This window comes from Staurois parvus, unplaced genomic scaffold (genome assembly GCF_062004578.1).
Source record: "Staurois parvus isolate SC_StPar_1 unplaced genomic scaffold, SC_StPar_1.0 ptg000303l, whole genome shotgun sequence".
NCBI classification, from domain to species: Eukaryota; Metazoa; Chordata; class Amphibia; order Anura; family Ranidae; genus Staurois; species Staurois parvus.
In genome coordinates this window covers 4,687,822-4,707,749 of record NW_028318099.1, presented here as the reverse complement: position 1 = coordinate 4,707,749, position 19,928 = coordinate 4,687,822, and the positions used below count along the sequence as shown (strand labels likewise).

The 19,928-nt window shown below is 40.0% G+C and overlaps 1 protein-coding gene and 1 long non-coding RNA gene across 2 annotated transcripts in view; one reads left to right on the top strand and one right to left on the bottom strand.

Moving 5' to 3' along the window:
• Positions 1-19,928, top strand: part of SLC16A9 (solute carrier family 16 member 9) — a 110,046-nt gene that overhangs the window by 25,480 nt on the left and 64,638 nt on the right. The gene's annotated exons all lie outside the window — the stretch shown is intronic.
• Positions 5,082-19,928, bottom strand: part of LOC149457736 (uncharacterized) — a 77,703-nt gene continuing 62,856 nt past the window's right edge. The window contains exon 3 of the long non-coding RNA XR_016313567.1: positions 5,082-5,257. This is a non-coding gene — a long non-coding RNA (uncharacterized LOC149457736). The remainder of the gene's footprint in view (positions 5,258-19,928) is intronic.

Sequence of the window (19,928 nt, the reverse complement as noted above, 5' to 3'; positions counted from 1 at the left end):
TGATCTGGAAAAGGGATTAATGAGAGAGAGCCTGAAATCAAATAGATTCTGCTGTGCTCATTCCCAACAAAATTATAGGGAAGTGAGTGTGTGAAATGTTATGTAACACTGAGCTTTGTACAAAACATGAAAGTAAGTAGTAGCAAGTAAATGAATAAACTTTTCAGTAATGCTATTACTAGGCTGCTGCTAGAGGGAGTTCTAATGATTTGTAGTGACTTCAGGAGACTAACAACCAACAAGTTCACATTAAACTCGGAATGAGCAAGTGAGCCACATGTGTTTTCTGTCTCCTCTTTAAATACAGGTTAGTCATACTTGGTGCATGCTATCTTTGTTCAGTTTTGTGTTTGCTCTGACACTCACTTTCTCTGTATCCTATATGTTAATAATGGTGACTCTCAAACACAAACTGATGTACTTTTCCGTAAGACCTGCGCTGCCATTATAAAGAAAGTAAATATCTGTATAATGTGATCCATTTCTGTTTGTCACATAAAACTCGGAATGAACAAGTGAGCACATGTGTTTTCTGTCTCCTCTTTAAATACAGATACCGCAGGCTGCATCTTTGTCATACCTCACACTCACTGATAATCCTGTAACATAAAGCTACTGGATCTGTTTAAAATTGATACTTTTGTCCTGATGACCTAATAATGAACTGGAGTATCTAGTTGGGACAGGTTTGCATTGAAATTCCAGGATTTTTTTTGCTTTACCTCATTATGGGTGCACTGAGAGGGAATTAATCAAACACTTCTAGGCTAATAAGAGGATTGGGCAGTAAATCTTACAAAGACATTCCCTGCCCAGTTCCTGAGTTGTGAGACTGTTTAATTTAGATTTATTTCTCATTGAACATGGATAGGGTGCAGGGTAAGCTTTGAGATACTCGAGAATTAATGCACAATAAGCAGAGGACACTCCAAACCATAGGAGAACAAGCAACCCTGGGACTCTGAGCAAAGGAACGGTCCCAAATTCGCAATACTGGAGCAGATGCTCAAAAGGTTAAAGCAGAAATAGTCACTGGGAACTCATACTCTGGCCTATGCTAGCAATGTCCCTGTGTACTTAGATGCCTCCATCCAATACTGGCCAGACTCTTCTCCTGTGAACTTTCAGTCTAGGTCCTCAGTGAACCCCCTTGGAATTAGCTTCAGCTCCTTTCAGAAATTAGACCCCCCCCAGCTCTCCCTCAACTGGGACCTCGATGAACTCCTGCAGGCAGTGGCATAACTAGAACATGTAGAGCCCCAGTGCAAGAAACCATGAAAGGCCCCCCGGCCGGGGCTCTTCCCTCTGAGCCCAGTGGCGGAATGCCAAGGCTCAGTCACAAGTGTGACTTTTGTGACCCTGACAGTTCCACCACTGGTGTCAATAGTTTTTTTTTATTTTTTTACATTTTTTTAGGAGATGAGATTTCGGGGTTCTAGGAAGGAAAGAAAAGAAAAGAGAAAAGGAAATAATTCACTCACAGTGCATGGATGGATTGGCTGGCTGCACCTTTCCTCTTCTGCCAGGGCTTCAAACTTCCTGGACATGCAGTGTTGATGGGCAGACTCAGTAGCAGAGGGAGCTGCAGAAGGAGGAGGAGCACAAGCAGGTCTTTCTCCAGTCCATGCGGGAGGAGGGGAGAACTGTTAGCTCTCTTTCATCTCAGAGTCCTGCAGGCTGTAGCCACTGGGAAAAGGGGGGGAACACAGGGACTGTTAGAGAAAGGCATTCAGCGGCCCTCACTACTCCTCCTAACTCTCCCTCCCACAGGCATTCAGTGGCTGCAGGAGGAACATGGAGAGATCGGTTCCTCTATATGCAGTCACCCCCGCTGCTCTTCCTATCCATGCATACAGGAGGCCACATGGGGCCGGGTCGCAACTGCGACCCCTGTAGCTACACCGATGCTTGCAGGCTTTAGATACTCTACCCAAAATGGCAGCAGCCATTCAGGATGGGATCTTCTCCTCCTGAACAAAAACCCTGCTGTTCCAAGCTCCAGACTATTTATGCGCTCCCCAGCCACATATTGGACATCCTCTACCCTAGCTTTGGCTGAACCACATGAATATTTAAGCATTAGGTCTGCCTCTTCTGACGGACTATGTTCTAGAATCTACTAGAAGGTAGGGGAAAGCAGTTGAGCCTGCAGCCAGTGAGACCCAGAACAATCAAAAACAATCACACCGCTCTAATGATTACAAAGGACCTAAAGAACTAAATTTACATGAACCTATTCTAGGAAGGTGCTACACAGCTTCTCTGTTCTGATCCTTAAGGATGAATTGTTTCACAGCACTTGCAGCTTGAGGGAATAAAAGCAGGGGACTAGTTTTTCTGTCTAGATATACTGTATATTTTATCTTTGTATTCAGTAAACATCCAACGCCTTTTTTGAGGTTTCTCCTTCATCAGGGATTAAAGGGACCCCATGTACAATCAGAAACTTACTTGCAGGAAAAAGCACATGCAAAAAAAAAAAAAAAGTGAAAATAATAATTAAAACATCACTTTAGCAAACTAAGTACTATGTCACGCTAATGATTTTGCAGCAGCGACTAATGATTGCTACAAACCTCTAATGCCAGCAATAATAAGTATAGTTGCTGGTGAGTTGTTGTTATTAAGCAATCTTTTGCAGCTATAAGTAAAACCTGTGCTACATCAATATGTTAGTGTTCACAGTTACAAACTGCTCTCTTTTAGAAATTTAGAATTTTATGCTACAGAGGTGAATGAAGAGAGATTGTCGCGGTGAGCTTGTTGCTAACATGAAACTGCACAAACTCATTGGTGAGCAACTGAACTAATATTGCCTTAAAATTAGCAAGTTAGCAGTTCCATAGAAAATAATTATGAGGGGTGCTGCTCCAAAATCACCAGTGTGACATGGCCCTCAATGTCATTTAGTAAGGGTTTAGATCATCATTAACCACTTGATTTACGGGTGGTTTTACCCCCTTAATGAGGGCATTTTTTGCTTTTCAGTACTATGCTACTTTAACTGGAAATTGCCACATAAACCGAGCTATCTTTTGGTGGTATTTGATCACCACTGGGCTTTTATTTTATTACATACAGTAAATGAAAAAAAGACCAAACGTTTTTAAAAACAAGACCAAGGTTTTCTGCTTTCTGTTATAAAACATACAGTATCCAATTAAAAAAAATAATTTCTTCATAATTTTAGCCCAAAATGTATTCTGATACATGTCTTTGTAAAAAAAATCCCAATAAGTGTATATTAATTGGTTTGTGTGAAAGTTATAGTATCTACAAACTATGGTATATACAATATACTGGAATTTACACTATGTAAAATTTACACTACAATTTAACTATAGACACTATGCTTGTAATGGTAGTGATCGGTGACTGTTAGTGTGACTGTAATAGTGTGGCGGACAAACTGGCACTAACAGACACTGGCTGGGAGGGACACTAACTGACTGACACTGATGTCATGAGTGACACTAATACAGTGATCAGTGATAATACTGTACAGTGTACTAATGGCACTGGCTAGGAACTGGTTACCTGTGTGCCTAACAGGAATAATGTATGCTGCTTTTACTCACAGATCTGGCTGTTTTTTCTCCCTGCTTTTCTGGGAAAAGAAATAGCCAGCTTTCTGTTTTATCTACACATAGTTCAGTGTACGGTAAACAACTCTGTGATGTGATTGGACACAATTAATCAGCAGGTTTCAGTGGAAATCATTGGCTGAAACCTGCTGACACAGCATGGGTCAGAAGGGGGGTGCCACACGCGTGCTCGAATACCTGGAAGCAGCTGGTGAGTTACATGTACATTGCCTAGCCTGTGGCTGGCACCTGCTTGCAGTAGATGTGTACTGTGAGTAAGCGGCAAGCAATTAAAAAAGAAGTATGTGGTTTACCTTACTTCTCTTATGCTCACCTAGGTGGATGCAGCATCGATCCAATGCTGCTTCTGTCCCCCCTGCCTCCTCTGCACTGAAAACTGAGCGATTAAAGATTCCTGATTGCTCAGTTCCCCCCTCCACTCTAAGCAGTGACCAGCTCTTTGTTCTGCCTCTCCAGTGCTCACTGGAGAGCTGGACTGGGGAGGTGAGGAAGCGGATGGCTTAGACTCCCAGTGGCACACCTGAGTGGATCCCGACTGTAAAATCGTGATCTTTCCCCAGCCTGGACCAGCTGAGTGACATCGGCCGACAGCGGGCTTTAGCCCACTTTTGGCTGAAAACAGGTCACAGGCGTGCAAAATGAACTGCACTCCTGTAATCCATTGGAGAAGTACAGCCAAAAAAGCTTTGACAATACTTCTCCTTTAACATTACAAATATTTTGATAGAGAGCCAGTAAAGTAGTCTGTGAACTTTGGTCACACATTAGCTATGGTAAGTTGTAGTTTTACTAGCTATTCTTGCACTTCTGTTAATTTATCAGCAAAACCAAAGCACATTCAAAGAATTTTACTACATATAATTAAAAATTCTCACTGCAAATTGTTTTTGTTGATGTGGAATAGTTGACCTTTGCAACTGTTAGGTGACAATCAACCTAGAAAATGAAGGCTGAACTCAGAGCTAACAGATACTGTAAATACACAGCAGAAATACATACATTCCATTAGATTTGTGATTCTGTTCAGCCATCCTTATGATCCAGATACCCTGCCAGACAGCACCTAGAATTTAAATTGCAGTTTAGTAACTCATTTTAGTTCAGGAAACACCCCAGCCTGCTGATTGGACAATAAAGGATCAGTAACAGCACAGTGCTGAGGTCAACCAGAATGCTTTACCTACTGTAAGCATGTTCCCTGTAAACAATAGTGCCGGACTGGAACAAAACATTGCCCCTCCCACTTTCCTCCTGAATGCTGATGTAATAAAAGGCTGATATCAAAACATATTCATTTTCTCAAGACAACTTCTAACATGCAAATGGGGAAGTTGATGCCAGTTGCCATTTAGTGATAAAATGGTAAATGAAAACAGAAATTATACTCCAAGTAAACTCAAGCCAAAAATAAGGTGACATTAAGAGTACTTTAAAATATAATATAAAAAATGCTTTTGCTGCAATACTCACCTTTAAATCAGAGCTGTCATCCAAAATATGTATTTCCCACCACTAGATGTCTTCGGTTTAATGTCCAGTATCATTTCAATATATGATTTTTTTTATAGATGTTGTTTGAGTTAATTTCTTTACTTCTCGGCAATCACCGCAACATCAGTCATATTATGATGCTTTACTGCGCTGGTGATGGTCTGTAAACAAAAATGTGAAAAAAAGTTATTCAATTTCTTTATTTTCCAAAAAAATTGTGACAAAAAGTACAACTTAAAAAAACTCTCCATGCCTCTTACTAAATACCCCAGACTGTCTATTTGCCAAAAAGGGGCCATTTGGAGGGTATTTGTACTGTCCTGGCATTTTAATGGTCTCAAGAAATTAGATCAGCCATCAGCACATCAAAATAGATCAATTTTGAAATACAGTATACTGTATATCCCATATTTTGTAGACACTACAACTTTCCTATAGACTAAATAATATACACTTACTGTTTTTTGTTTACATGTAGCAGAATACATTTTGGCCTAAATTTATTAAGAAATGTGATTTTTTTTTTATTTCTGTTATTGGATATGTTTTATAACAGAAAATAATGTCGGGTTTTTTTTCAATATTTTCTGTCTTTTTTCATGTGTATAATAGAAAATAAAAAAAGAACAATGGTTATCAAATACCAACAAAATAAAGCTCTATTTGAGTGATATTGTTTTTAGAAATTTAATTTGCTACAGTGTTGCAATTGCCAGTTAAAGTAGCGCAGTGCCGAAAAGCAAAAATAGCATTGTCATGAAGAGGGTGAAATCTCCTGGAGCTTAAGTGGATAAAGATAAAGCAAAACTCCTTCATGGTTAGAGTTTACATCCATTTTAACCCTCATGGAAGAAAAATATATTTGAAACATATTTTAAAAATATCATTTCCAAATATATTGACATATATTTCAAATACTACAATTTTGGCCATATTCAATGTATTTCAAATTATAGTTCAATAAATATATATATATATATAACAAAATATAAGAAAAATATTTTTAAAAGTACATTTCAAATATACAGTTTGTCTTTAAAAATACAAAACTACATTTTGTTAATGCATTTACAAATGTATGTAAAAATATATGTTAAAATTACTTTTTTATATGTTAAAAAAAGCTGAAGAATATATTTAAAAGATACATATTTTTTAAAATATATTCTTCAGATTTTCAGACCATCACCAGCGCAGTAAAGTGTCATAATATGACTGATGTTGTGGTGACTGCCGAGAAATAAAGAAATTAACTCAAACACATCCATAAAAATATTTTTCATATATTTTGTAATAAAACCACATTTCAACATGCAGTATATATATATATATATATATATATATATAAAATATGGCCAAAATTGTAGTATTTCAAATATGTCAATATATTTAGGAAGGATATTTTTAAAATATATTTCAAATATATTTTTCTTCCATATGGGAATGGGTGACTGTTCTGTCCTAGTATGCCTGTATTGCATGTTTGCCCTGACATTCACTTACAAACACTGCACACATATTGTACATCTTTGAAGACCTGTTTGCAGTGCACACGCAGTGTTCACTGAAGGGCTATTTTCTTTATCTATTGTGCTATTCTCACAAGTTATGACTCTTGCCAAATTTAATAGCACTCTGTGTCCTTCTACAGCATACTACTTATTTCTTCTATCATCTTTGTTAAACTGTAACTTCATCCAGAGGTTATAAATGAGATGGGACTTTGCTTCTTCTTGCTAAGCTGAAATCTCAACAATTTTGCTTTCCTCAGTCTTTCATCATTATTACCCATGGTAGGTTTCTGTAATACCACTTTATAAAATGTTGTTATATAGTCAAGGATCTAAGAGGGAAAGAGTGACAGATAATTTGTGAGCCAGCCTTGCCCACTATTTCAATGAAACTATAGTTTCAAATATCTATTCCTTTATACATTTGGTTAGAATGTTGTGTAAGAATGTAATATTTCTATACCCAGCCACATCAAAAGTCACAGAGGTATGCTTTGTTCAGAATTCCTTAAAAATGTCATAGAGAGAGGGATCTTCAAAACATTTGTAGGCAAAGGTCAAACATTTCACTAGGGGTGCACACCTCTTTTCCTACACTTTTTTTGAAAGAAGAGGAATATCTGAGGGTAATATTACAGAAATTATGTTCAGTCACGGCCAATCTGGAGCAATGGGAGGGGCTGAGGTGCCATCAATGAGTACAGAGGAGAGACTCACGTGGAGAGAGCACCAAGAAGGCACACTCTAGATGTAATGAGCTGCAAGCAGGGGTGGACTGACCCTTTGGAAACTCGGGCACTGCCCGAGGGCCCGGGGTCAATAGTGGGCCCAATGAGATGCCCCTGGTACCTTTTTCATAGGCTTTTTTGAGTTTGGGCAAGGACACAGGGGCCCCATGATCCCCTATTGCCCGGGGGCCCCATGAGTTGTCAGTCCGCCCCTGGCTGCAAGCAATTACCGGACAAATGGTAACAGCCTCAATTGTCCAGATAGGCTGGCAAAGCAGGATGCTGACTGACACTGGAGCGCAGTTGGCACCCTAGGAGTGTTTGGCTTTGTGCAGCTGGGATGATAAGGAGCACATTGCGCTAAGATTGTAAGCTCGAAAGAGCAGGGCCCTTGAACCCCTTGTGTATTGTATTGTTACTGTTTGTCTCATGTTCTGTCCCCCTTGCTACTGTACAGCGCTGAGCAAACCCTTTGGCGCTATATACAGTTGCAAGAAAAAGTATGTGAACCCCTTGGAATTACGTGGAGTTTTGCATGAATTGGGCATAAAATGTGCTCTGAACGTCATCTAAGTCACAACAATAGAAGAACACAGTCTGCTGATCATAATACTACACAAACATTAGATGTTGCCATGGTTTAATTGCACATAACATGTAAACATTCACAGTGCAGGGAGGAAAAAGTATGTGAGGCCCTAGCTTAATGACTTCTCCCAGAGCTAATTGGAGCCAGGAGTGAGCCAACATTGACTCCAATCAGTGTGATGATATTGGATGTGTTGCTGACAGCTGTCCTGCCTTTAAAAAACACACACCTGTTTTGGGTTTACTGGTTTCAAGAAGCACTGTCTGATGTGAACCATGCCTCGCAGAAAAGAGCTCTTAGAAGATCTACAATCAAGAATTGTTGACTTGCATGAAGCTGGAAAGGGTTACAAAAGTATCTCCTTGAGCCTTGATGTTCATGTGTCCACGGTAAGATAGACTGTCTACAAATGGAGAAAGTTTAGCACTGTTGCTACTCTCCCTAGGCGTGGTCGTCCTGTAAAAATGACTGCAAGAGCACAGCGCAGAATGCTGCATGAGGTAAAGAAGAATCCCAGAGTGTCAGCTAAAGACCTACAGAAATCTCTGGCACATGCTAACATTTTTGTTGACACATCTACAATAAGGAAAACATTAAACAAGAATGGAGTACATGGGAGGACACCACGGAGGAAGCCATTGCTGTCCAAAAAGAATATTGCAGCATGTTTGAAGTTTGCAAAAGAGCACCTGAATGTTCCACAGCACTACTGGCAAAATATACTGTGGACAGATGAAACCAAGATTGAGTTGTTTGGGAAGAACACACAATACTATGTGTGGAGAAAAAAAGGCACAGCACACCAACATCAAAACCTCCTCCCCACTGTAAAACATGGCGGAGGGAGCATCATGGTTTGGGGCTGCTTTGCTGCCTCAGGGCCTGGACGGATTGTTGTCATTGATGGGAAAATGAATTCCAGAGTTTATCAAGACATTTTGCAGGAAAACGTACGACCATCTGTCCGCCAACTGAAGCTCCACAGAGGATGGGTGATGCAACAGGACAATGACCCAAAGCATACAAGTAATTCAACAAAACAATGGCTGCAACAGCACAGAATACGCCTTCTGGAGTGGCCCAGTCAGAGTTCTGACCTCAACCCGATTGAAATGCTGTGGCATGACCTTAAGAGAGCAATTCACACCAGACATCCCAAGAATATTGCTACACTGAAACAGTTTTGTGAATAGGAGTGGTCCAAAATGACTCCAGATCGTTGTGCAGGTCCGATCTGCAACTACAGGAAACGTTTGGTTGAGGTTATTGCTGCCAAAGGAGGGTCAACCAGTTATTAAGTCCAAAGGTTCACATACTTTTTCCTCCCTGCACTGTGAATGTTTACATGTTATGTGCAATTAAACCATGGCAATATCTAATGTTTGTGTAGTATTATGTTCAGCAGACTGTGTTCTTCTATTGTTGTGACTTAGATGACGTTCAGAGCACATTTTATGCCCAATTCATGCAAAACTCCACGGAATCCCAAGGGGTTCACATACTTTTTCTTGCAACTGTAAATACTGTATAATAATAATATATAGCAGATGGTAGCATGTTACTGTCAAGCTGCAAGCCTGGGGCCAATGTGGTCATTGTGGCAAGATGCTACTGAAGTTGCAGCCCAGCAATCAGCAACCCAGCATCCTGTTAGTAAACTGGGAGATGGGCTATACCATGGACATGCCAGATCCTGCATACAAGACTCTCAGAAGCAGTGAAGTAGCAGTGGAGTTGCCATTGGGGCCAGGATCAGTGGCATTCACCAAAACAATGGTCTGCCAAAAAAAAAATTGAGACCTTCATCTCTACATTCAGAGGGGAACAGTCTGCAAGATGCAGGAAGAAGGGGGTTAATACAACTGAGGGTCCACCACAGCCCTAGGATCAAGAGATCCCGACTATGCCATTTCTTTCTGCCCAGCTGCTCCATTCATAGAAGCTTTGCCCCCTACATTCAGAGATCCTGTTTCTTTTATAGAAGCTGTAGTACGGCTTCTGTGAATGGAACACCTGAGACAGGGCTGGGGACACACCCTACTGACTGAAAGTTATGCCCCTGTGCTGATGTTTCTTTTTTTTCTTTTTCATTTAGCTACACTTGAGCTTTGATAATTCTTTAACAGGTGCATTTGACCTGCAGTTGATCTGCATTTTACCTACTTACAGTGGGATTTGCAATCCTATTGGCATGCCAAACTTGCTTGAAGCGGAGTTCCAGCTAAAAAAAGAAAAAAAAAAGACTGCAGCTACAAAAACTGTAGCTGCTGACTTTAAAAATACAGCCACTTGCCTGTCCCTTGGTCCAACGGTGTTGTCACCACCGCTGGTTTCACTGGCCGTCTTCTCTCCCTGGTGCCGGCATCTTCAGTGTGGGCACCTAGCTGTGACAGCCTGCGGTTTCACAGCCGGGTACCCACCGTGCATGCACGAGAAGCACTGTGCTTTGTGAATGGCCCTGTAGCCTTCTGGGACCTGTCACGTGTCCCACAAAACTATGGGGAGGACAACTTCTGCTTCCGACTGCCTAGGCGATCCGCAGTGGAAGTGGGAGCGAGTACCCGTCAAATTCAGATACCCACTCCCAAAAGTGTCAATCCTTAATGGAGAGCGGGGGACAAAGCATTAAAGCAGAACTTCCCCTTTTGGGTGGAGCTCCGCTTTAAGAACCAATTCCAAATAACATCATTTGTCATTCTTGAACCTCAGGGAATGAAGTGAACTGTACATGTATACAGAGGAAGAAACCCTCTGCCAAGATTCTACTAAAGCTTTCCAGTTCTTCAAGGCTCAAGTTTTGAAGTTTGAACTGAACTTATACTTTAAGGAGCAATCCCCTTACCCCAGATCCGTTTCCTTCTAGCCCTTCAACTCAGGGAAAGCATACTTCAGCACATGTTCAGATGCCAAGCTGAGGTTAGGTCCAGGTGAGTTATTGCTGTGCCAATGGGCAATAGCTTACCACAAGAAGAAGTCTACCCAAGGCAAGGAAACTCTTGTGAAGTCTTCTGTTCTAAAGTTATTACATGAAAAGAACTGCTGCCCAACATAGGGGGACACCGTTGCTATTTCCTCAGGAAAAGTCTTTGCTCTTTAACTACCCAAGCTGTCGCCTTTCTTGAAGGTTCGGCTTGACTGAAGGAGACTCTTTGCAAGTCTCTATGGCTAAGTTCACACTAGCTTTGTTAGCAGGCATTAGACAGATGTTTGGGAAGCATTTTACACATGGCAGCACACAGTGCTATTCACTCTGAAGAGTCAGTGTCACATCGCGGCAAAATTGACGCCTCATATCCAGTCAGGAGGAGTTGAAGCCTTCCATTCAAGTCTATGGTGATGCTCCTCAAATGCCTGACAGGCGTTTGCGGGGCGCTTGCAAGGTGGTTGTTAGGCGATTGTGAGGCATTTGCGGAGCGTTAATACCATTAAACTTCATTATAGGCATTTGTGGTGCGGTTTTAACGCTTGATAAAAGCCTATCAATAGCCCCAAAAACGCGCATAGGGTGTCTGGGGAGCTTTTGAGGAGTGTTAAAAATGCTTCCCAAACACCTGTCTAACGCCTGTCAAACGCTATAGGGGTGTTTGGCAAGAGTTAAAAATTAGTCAAGTGTGAACAAGCTCTATGTTCTACTCTGCAGAGGAAGGATCCCTTGACAAGGTTCAACAACGGCTGTGGATTCTTAAGACAAGAGTTTGTGCTCCTGACGCATCAGGGTGGGTGTTACTTCAAGTCTCAGTTGTGATAAGCTCTCTATCATCTACTTTGGGTTTATGGACTACTTATGGGTTCATGGACTACTGCTGCTCTGTTGCTAAATGACCCTGGCTAGGGAATTTAACTACATAGTGGATCTTGTACATAGGTGGATATTTAGTTTAAAGCAGCAACTAACAATTATAATCAATTAGTTGGCCGACTATTGTTTCAATTAATCAATTAATCAGATAAAATCATCAAAAAAGTGTGGTGTATAATGACTCTGACTATCTCTCCTATCATGTCCACAATCTTTGGCTGTCTCTTGTATCATATCTGCAGTCTCTGGTCATCTCTAGTATCATGCCTGCAATGTTTGACTATCTCTTGTATCATGTCCACAATCTCTGGCCATCTCTTGTATCATGTCTGCGCAGTCTTTGAGGGGGAGCCTGGAGAGGAGTCAAGAGCAAGAGCACCACTGGGATGGGGGGGTCACAGGAGGCAGACGGGTGTGAACTGTGGAGAGGAGAATATGGGTTGAAACCAATCCCACCAAGTTGGAGCCCTGAGAGGACCATCTGACTGTACCCTTCACAGTGCACAAAAGGGGAATGTCAGTGACAGCGCCGCCAAGCTAGTCTGAGGGGGGGGGGACCACAGTAAGGTAAGGGGGGACACTAATATAAAAGTTCCCCTTATATCAGTAACCCGCCCCCCTTACATTAGTGTATGCACTCTGCGGAAGGGTCACCAGAGTCCCCCCCCCCACATCAGAGATCCCAGCATTCCTCCTTAAATCAGTATTCTCAGAGTTCCCCTTTACATAAGAGTCTGCAGGCTCCCCCCTTACAGTGCAACGGGGAACTCTGTAGACCCTAATGTAAGGGGCAATGCTACAGACCCTGATGTAAGTGGGAACTCTGATGTAAAAGGCATTGCTGTGGACTGTGATGTAAGGGGGGGCTCTGGTGATCAGAGACCAGACCAGAGCATTTTCCCTCACATAATTATCCACAGAGTTTCCCTTTAAATCAGAGTTTCCCTTTAATTCAGGGTCTGCAAAGTCCCCACTTACACAGTAAGGGGTAATCCTCCTGCAGACTCTGATGTAAGGGGCAACTCTTTGCTAAGTTGTCTTAACCTGACCTTCATGTAAATGGAGAAAAAAATTTTTTTTGGCCTTTTGATATACTCTAAACACATTGCTATTCACACTAGCTACATGTTTTTAGCTTAACTATCGATATTTGCACTGGTTTGCAGTGAAAAAATGGTCATTTTATGTGCTTTTGTGAAGTGTCAGTAAAAAAATTGGCTCTGTCAGCAAATTTTATGAGTTTTTCTAGTAAAAAAAACTTTGTGCTGTCAGTATATTGTTGGGATCTTGTCTGTAAATTTCACTTTGGGAGGTTAGTAACGCTGTAGGCAGGTAACTTGATACAAAAGCTACCTGTACCTGCTGTCACGAAGACATATATAAGCAGCAGCATGATTTTTGCATCAGCTGTCATGACAGGGTTAAAAAAAAACTAGCCATTTATAGTTCAAAAACTGCAGATAATCACTACTATAAGAGTATATACCCGAAAGTAGGATATACAGGATATTTTAACTGGGAGTCAGATATGAAGCTATATGAAGGGTGGAGGGGGGGGTATTAATATTTTATATTAACTGCTTCCCGTCTGCCCTATAGCAAAAGTACTGCTACAGGGCAGCACGGTTTCGCAAAATCACGTATATATACGTGATTTTGCATTTGCGGGTAGGGGGGGCGTGCCCTACCCGCGCTGCCATTAGCGGCCTCGGCTGTCAATCACCGGGCCCTGTCTGGAAATTACTCGCCGGCGCCCAGTGAGGTGCGGAGCATCTCTGATGGGGGGGAGAACTGTTTGTAAACAAAACAGTTCTCTCCCCTGTCAGCTCTTGCACACTGCTTTGCATGGCTGTGCATAGCACAGCCATGCAAAGCAGTGTGCTTACAGTGAAGCACAAACACACAATCCCACAATAAAACAGCACACGGTTAACCCTTTGATCGCCCCACATGTTAACCCCTTCCTGCCCAGTGCCATTAGTACAGTGTCAGTGATTTTTATTAGCACTGATCACTGTATTGGTGTCACTGGGGATGTCAGTCAGTTCTCCCCAGTGTCAGAATGCCACCGCAGTCCCGCAATAAGTCGCTGATCCCTGCCATTACTAGTAAATATTAAAAACAAAATTCCAGTATATATACCGCCATCTGAAAACGCTATAACTTTTCCGTAAACTGATTCATTTACATGTATTGGGATTTTTTTTTAGCAAAGACATGTAGCAGAATACATTTTGGCCTAAATATATGACTAAATTTGATTTTTAAATTTTTTTACTGGACATGTTTTATAGCAAAAAGTAAAAAATATTGTGTTTTCCTCAAAAATTGTTGGTCTATTTTTTTGTAATAGCACAAAATATAAAAAAAGCAGAGGCAATCAAATACCACCGAAAGAAAGCTCTATTTGTGGGGAAAAAAGGATGTAAATTTCATTTGGGTGCAGCGTTGCATGACCTTGCAATTGTCAGTTAAAGTAACGCAGCGCTGTAATGCAAAAAAATGGCCTGGTCAGGAAGGGGGGTAAATCCTCTGGAGGGCAAGTTGTTAAAGTAATACTAAGGGCTAAGTCTTTTTTGCACGGACATAATCATTTTAAATATAATGCACAATACTGGTAAACTTATCATTTCAATTTCATTGTAATGCCTTGCATTTTGCATGGAATGTGTCAGATGTATTTATTTATTTCAGGTACTTATATAGCACTGTCAATATATACAGCGCTTTACACATCTATATTGTACATACACATCAGTCCCTAACCCTCAAGGGGTGTACAATCTAAGGTCCCTAACTCACATTCATACATACACATATTAGGGACAATTTAGACAGAATCCAATTAACCTACCAGCATGTCTTTGGAGTGTGGGAGGAAACCAGAGGAAATCCACGCAAGCACAGGGAGAACATGCAAACTCCATGCAGGAGGCGCCATGTTCAGGAATCAAACCCATGACCCATTTACTGCAAGGCAGACGTGCTAACCACTAAGCCTTTTGCTTCTCCACCTTTTTTGTGTCATACCAATACAAACAAAAGAAGTAAACATGAGAATGCCAAAACATTTGTAATTGCAATACTTTTCTGGGCGAAGTGGTGCATTATCTGGCAGAAATGCAGGGTACCAATATTCTTGGCCATGACTGTATAGTGGGATTTGCAATTCTATAGACTTGTATTGGCGTGTAGAACCTGCTTGAAGCAAACAGCCTGTCTACACAGGCTCTTACCCAAACTTTCCCCATTCCATGCAGAGGAAGGCACAGTTTCCATACCTTTTACATGCCTCACAAAATGTGTAGAGACACTGCTAGCGTGTGCGCTGGTTTAGCGTTGGTTTAGGACTATCTTTAGAAGGTGTCAACTGCCCAAGGTTCTTACTTTGCTTTGTTGTACATGTACTGGGTGCTTTCAATGAAACCATGAGAGGTACAAAGAGCTGAGTGCTGCGTACAAGATACAGTGAGCTCTGATTGGTTTCTATGAGTTACGGCACTTTGCACATGTCTATTTTAATTGATATATAGCATATTCTGCATTGCCAAGATTCAGTATATGCAACTTTTATGAATTCTAATCCTCTTAAGTGTGAGTCACATTGAATCATTTCAGAGAATATTGGTGTATTTTCTCAGAGATGCAATTCAGCAGGATTGCTATTGATTATTTAAATAACATATAATAAAAGGTGTCCTCCAGATTCTAGTCAGGCAACATATGACCACTTTATAAGCACTTTCCTATAACCCCCCCCACCACCACCACCACCATAAGAGGGAACTGCCAATATGTATGAGAAGAAACCTCTGATGCAGCCAGCTTGACCAGAAAAACTGGTCAGGTTTCATTTCAATCTCTCTGCATCCCTAGCACTTTCAGAAGCCCCCTCTAACCTTCCTCAAAGACCAGACCAGAAAGACATCATGGACACATGGGAATACAAGTGCCTTATATGACTCTGGAATGGAACAATGAATGGAGAACAGGGGGGGGACTGACCATTAGGAAACTCGGGCACTGCCCAAGGGCCCGGGGTCAGTAGGGGGCCCCATGAGATGCCTCTGGTACCTTTTTCATAGACTTTTTTGAGTTTGGGCAAGGACACAGGGGCCCCATGATCCCCTATTGCCCGGGGACCCCATGAGTTGTCAGTCCACCCCTGCTGGAGAGGATGGTTAAGTATTCTTTTTATCCTTTTATGCAATGGTTGTTCTCTTGGTGTCTCCATGAAGTGTAATGAAGTATTCACACTACATGGTGTACATTCTGGCATCTGAAACAATACCTGATTACTTACCGAGGAATACTGATCTATGCTCTAATACAGGGCTCCTCAAACTTTTTAAACAGGGAGCCAGTTCACGGACCTTCACACTGTTGGGGGGCCAAACTATAGTTTGAAAAAAATATGAACAAATTCCTATGCACACCGCACATATTGTATTTGTAGTGCAAAAAAAACAGGAAAAAAACAATACAATATTTAAAATACACTGTTCTCTGTAATGCACTTAACACTGCAATGCACTGTACATTGTAACACACTGGACACCACAATGCACTGTACATTGTAACACACTGGACACCACAATGCACTGTACATTGTAACACACTGGACACCACAATGCACTGTACATTGTAACGCACTGGACACCGCAATGCACTGTACATTGTAACGCACTGGACACCGCAATGCACTGTACTCTGTAATGATCTGGACTAGAGATGAGCGAATTATTCAAAAATTCGATTCGGCTGATTCGCCGAATTTGAGGAAGAAATTCGATTCGATGCGAATTTATTCGCTACGAATTTAACTTATAAAAAGGGTTTCTAGGCTTCAGAGAGCCTTTAAATTAGTGCAGAACACTGTACCTTTAATTTAAATGCCCTTGGAGATGAGGAAGGAGAAGGAGAAGGAGAAGGAGAAGGATGAGAAGAAGGAGAAGGAGAAGGATGAGAAGAAGGAGAAGGATGAGAAGAAGGAGAAGAAGGAGAAGGATGAGAAGAAGGAGAAGGATGAGAAGAAGGAGAAGGAGAAGGATGAGAAGAAGGAGAAGGAGAAGGATGAGAAGAAGGAGAAGGAGAAGGATGAGAAGAAGGAGAAGGAGAAGGATGAGAAGAAGGAGAAGGAGAAGGATGAGAAGAAGGAGAAGGATGAGAAGAAGGAGAAGGAGAAGGATGAGAAGAAGGAGAAGGATGAGAAGAAGGAGAAGGATGAGAAGAAGGATGAGAAGAAGGATGAGAAGAAGGAGAAGGATGAGAAGAAGAAGGATGAGAAGAAGAAGAAGGATGAGAAGAAGGAGAAGGATGAGAAGAAGAAGAAGGATGAGAAGAAGAAGGATGAGAAGAAGAAGAAGGATGAGAAGAAGGAGAAGGATGAGAAGAAGAAGAAGGATGAGAAGAAGAAGAAGAAGGATGAGAAGAAGGAGAAGGATGAGAAGAAGAAGAAGGATGAGAAGAAGAAGGAGGATGAGAAGAAGGAGAATTCCAAGCCGGCAAAAAGTTTATCTGCAGAGCTCCGCTATTTCTTAGCGGAGCTCTGCAGATACACTTAGCGGAGCTCTGCAGATACACTTTTTGCCGGCTTGGAATTCTTCTTATTTTCATCCTACTTCTTCTTCTTCTTCTTCATCCTCATCCTCTTCTTCTTCTTCTGAGGATGAGGATGAAGAAGAAGAAGAAGAAGAAGTAGGATGAAAATAAGAAGAATTCCAAACCGGCAAAAAGTGTATCTGCAGAGCTCCGCTAAGTGTATCTGCAGAGCTCCTCTATTTCTGACAGTTCTCTGACATTCACATTTACAGCGGTTGAAACATTGTATCTATTTGTTTCCATAAATGGAAACAAATAGATACAATGTTTCAACCGCTGAGCTCTGCAGATACACTTAGCGGAGCTCTGCAGATACACTTAGCGGAGCTCTGCAGATACACTTTTTGCCGGCTTGGAATTCTTCTTATTTTCATCCTACTTCTTCTTCTTCTTCTTCATCCTCATCCTCAGAAGAAGAAGAAGAATGAAAAGAAGAAGAAGAAGAATGAAAAGAAGAATGAAAAGAAGAAGAGAATGAAAAGAAGAAGAAGAAGAATGAAAAGAAGAATGAGAAGAATGAAAAGATTCTTCTTCTTCTTCTTTTCATTCTTCTTTTCATTCTTCTTCTTTTCATTCTTCTTCTTCTTTTCATTCTTCTTCTTCTTCTTTTCATTCTTCTTTTCATTATTCTCATTCTTGTTTTCATTCTTCTCATTCTTCTTCTCATTCTTCTTTTCATTCTTCTTTTCATTCTTCTTCTTCTTTTCATTCTTCTTTTCATTCTTCTCATTCTTCTTTTCATTCTTCTTTTCATTCTTCTTCTCATTCTTCTTTTCATTCTTCTTCTTTTCATTCTTCTTTTCATTCATTCTTCTTTTCATTCTTCTTCTTCTTCTTTTCATTCTTCTTTTCATTCTTCTCATTCTTTTTTTCATTCTTCTCATTCTTCTTCTCATTCTTCTTTTCATTCTTCTTCTCATTCTTCTTTTCATTCTTCTTCTTTTCATTCTTCTTTTCATTCTTCTCATTCTTCTTTTCATTCTTCTTCTTCTTTTCATTCTTCTTTTCATTCTTCTTCTCATTCTTCTTCTCATTCTTCTTTTCATGAAGAAGAAAAGAAGAATGAGAAGAATGAAAAGAAGAATGAGAAGAAGGATGAAAAGAAGAATGAGAAGAAGAATGAAAAGAAGAATGAAAAGAAGAATGAGAAGAATGAAAAGAAGAATGAAAAGAAGAATGAAAAGAAGAAGAAGAAGAATGAAAAGAAGAATGAAAAGAAGAAGAAGAAGAATGAAAAGAAGAAGAATGAAAAGAAGAATGAAAAGAAGAAGAAGAATGAAAAGAAGAAGAAGAATGAAAAGAAGAATGAAAAGAAGAATGAGAAGAATGAAAAGATTCTTCTTCTTCTTCTTTTCATTCTTATTTTCATTCTTCTTCTTCTTTTCATTCTTCTTCTTCTTCTTTTCATTCTTCTTTTCATTCTTCTCATTCTTCTTTTCATTCTTCTCATTCTTCTTCTCATTCTTCTTTTCATTCTTCTTCTCATTCTTCTTTTCATTCTTCTTTTCATTCTTCTTCTTCTTTTCATTCTTCTTTTCATTCTTCTCATTCTTCTTTTCATTCTTCTTTTCATTCTTCTTCTCATTCTTCTTTTCATTCTTCTTCTTCTTTTCATTCTTCTTTTCATTCTTCTCATTCTTCTTTTCATTCTTCTTTTCATTCTTCTTCTCATTCTTCTTTTCATGAAGAAGAAACGAAGAATGAGAAGAATGAAAAGAAGAAGAATGAAAAGAAGAATGAGAAGAAGAATGAAAAGAAGAATGAAAAGAAGAATGAGAAGAATGAAAAGAAGAATGAGAAGAATGAAAAGAAGAATGAAAAGAAGAAGAAGAAGAATGAAAAGAAGAAGAAGAATGAAAAGAAGAATGAAAAGAAGAAGAAGAAGAATGAAAAGAAGAATGAAAAGAAGAAGAAGAATGAAAAGAAGAAGAAGAATGAAAAGAAGAAGAATGAAAAGAAGAATGAGAAGAATGAAAAGAAGAAGAAGAAGAATGAAAAGAAGAATGAGAAGAATGAAAAGAAGAAAAAGAAGAAGAAGAATGAAAAGAAGAATGAAAAGAAGAAGAAGAATGAAAAGAAGAAGAAGAAGAATGAAAAGAAGAATGAAAAGAAGAATGAGAAGAATGAAAAGATTCTTCTTCTTCTTCTTTTCATTCTTCTTTTCATTCTTCTTCTTCTTTTCATTCTTCTTCTTTTCATTCTTCTTTTCATTCTTCTCATTCTTCTTTTCATTCTTCTCATTCTTCTTCTCATTCTTCTTTTCATTCTTCTTCTCATTCTTCTTTTCATTCTTCTTCTTCTTTTCATTCTTCTTTTCATTCTTCTCATTCTTCTTTTCATTCTTCTTTTCATTCTTCTTCTCATTCTTCTTTTCATAAAGAAGAATGAGAAGAATGAAAAGAAGAATGAAAAGAAGAAGAAGAATGAAAAGAAGAATGAGAAGAAGAATAAAAAGAAGAATGAAAAGAAGAATGAGAAGAATGAAAAAAAGAATGAAAAGAAGAAGTATTCCAGTACAGCAAAAAGTGTATCTGCAGAGAGCTCCGCTATTTCTGACAGTTCTCTGACAGTTCCTTCACATTTACAGCGGTTGAAACATTGTAT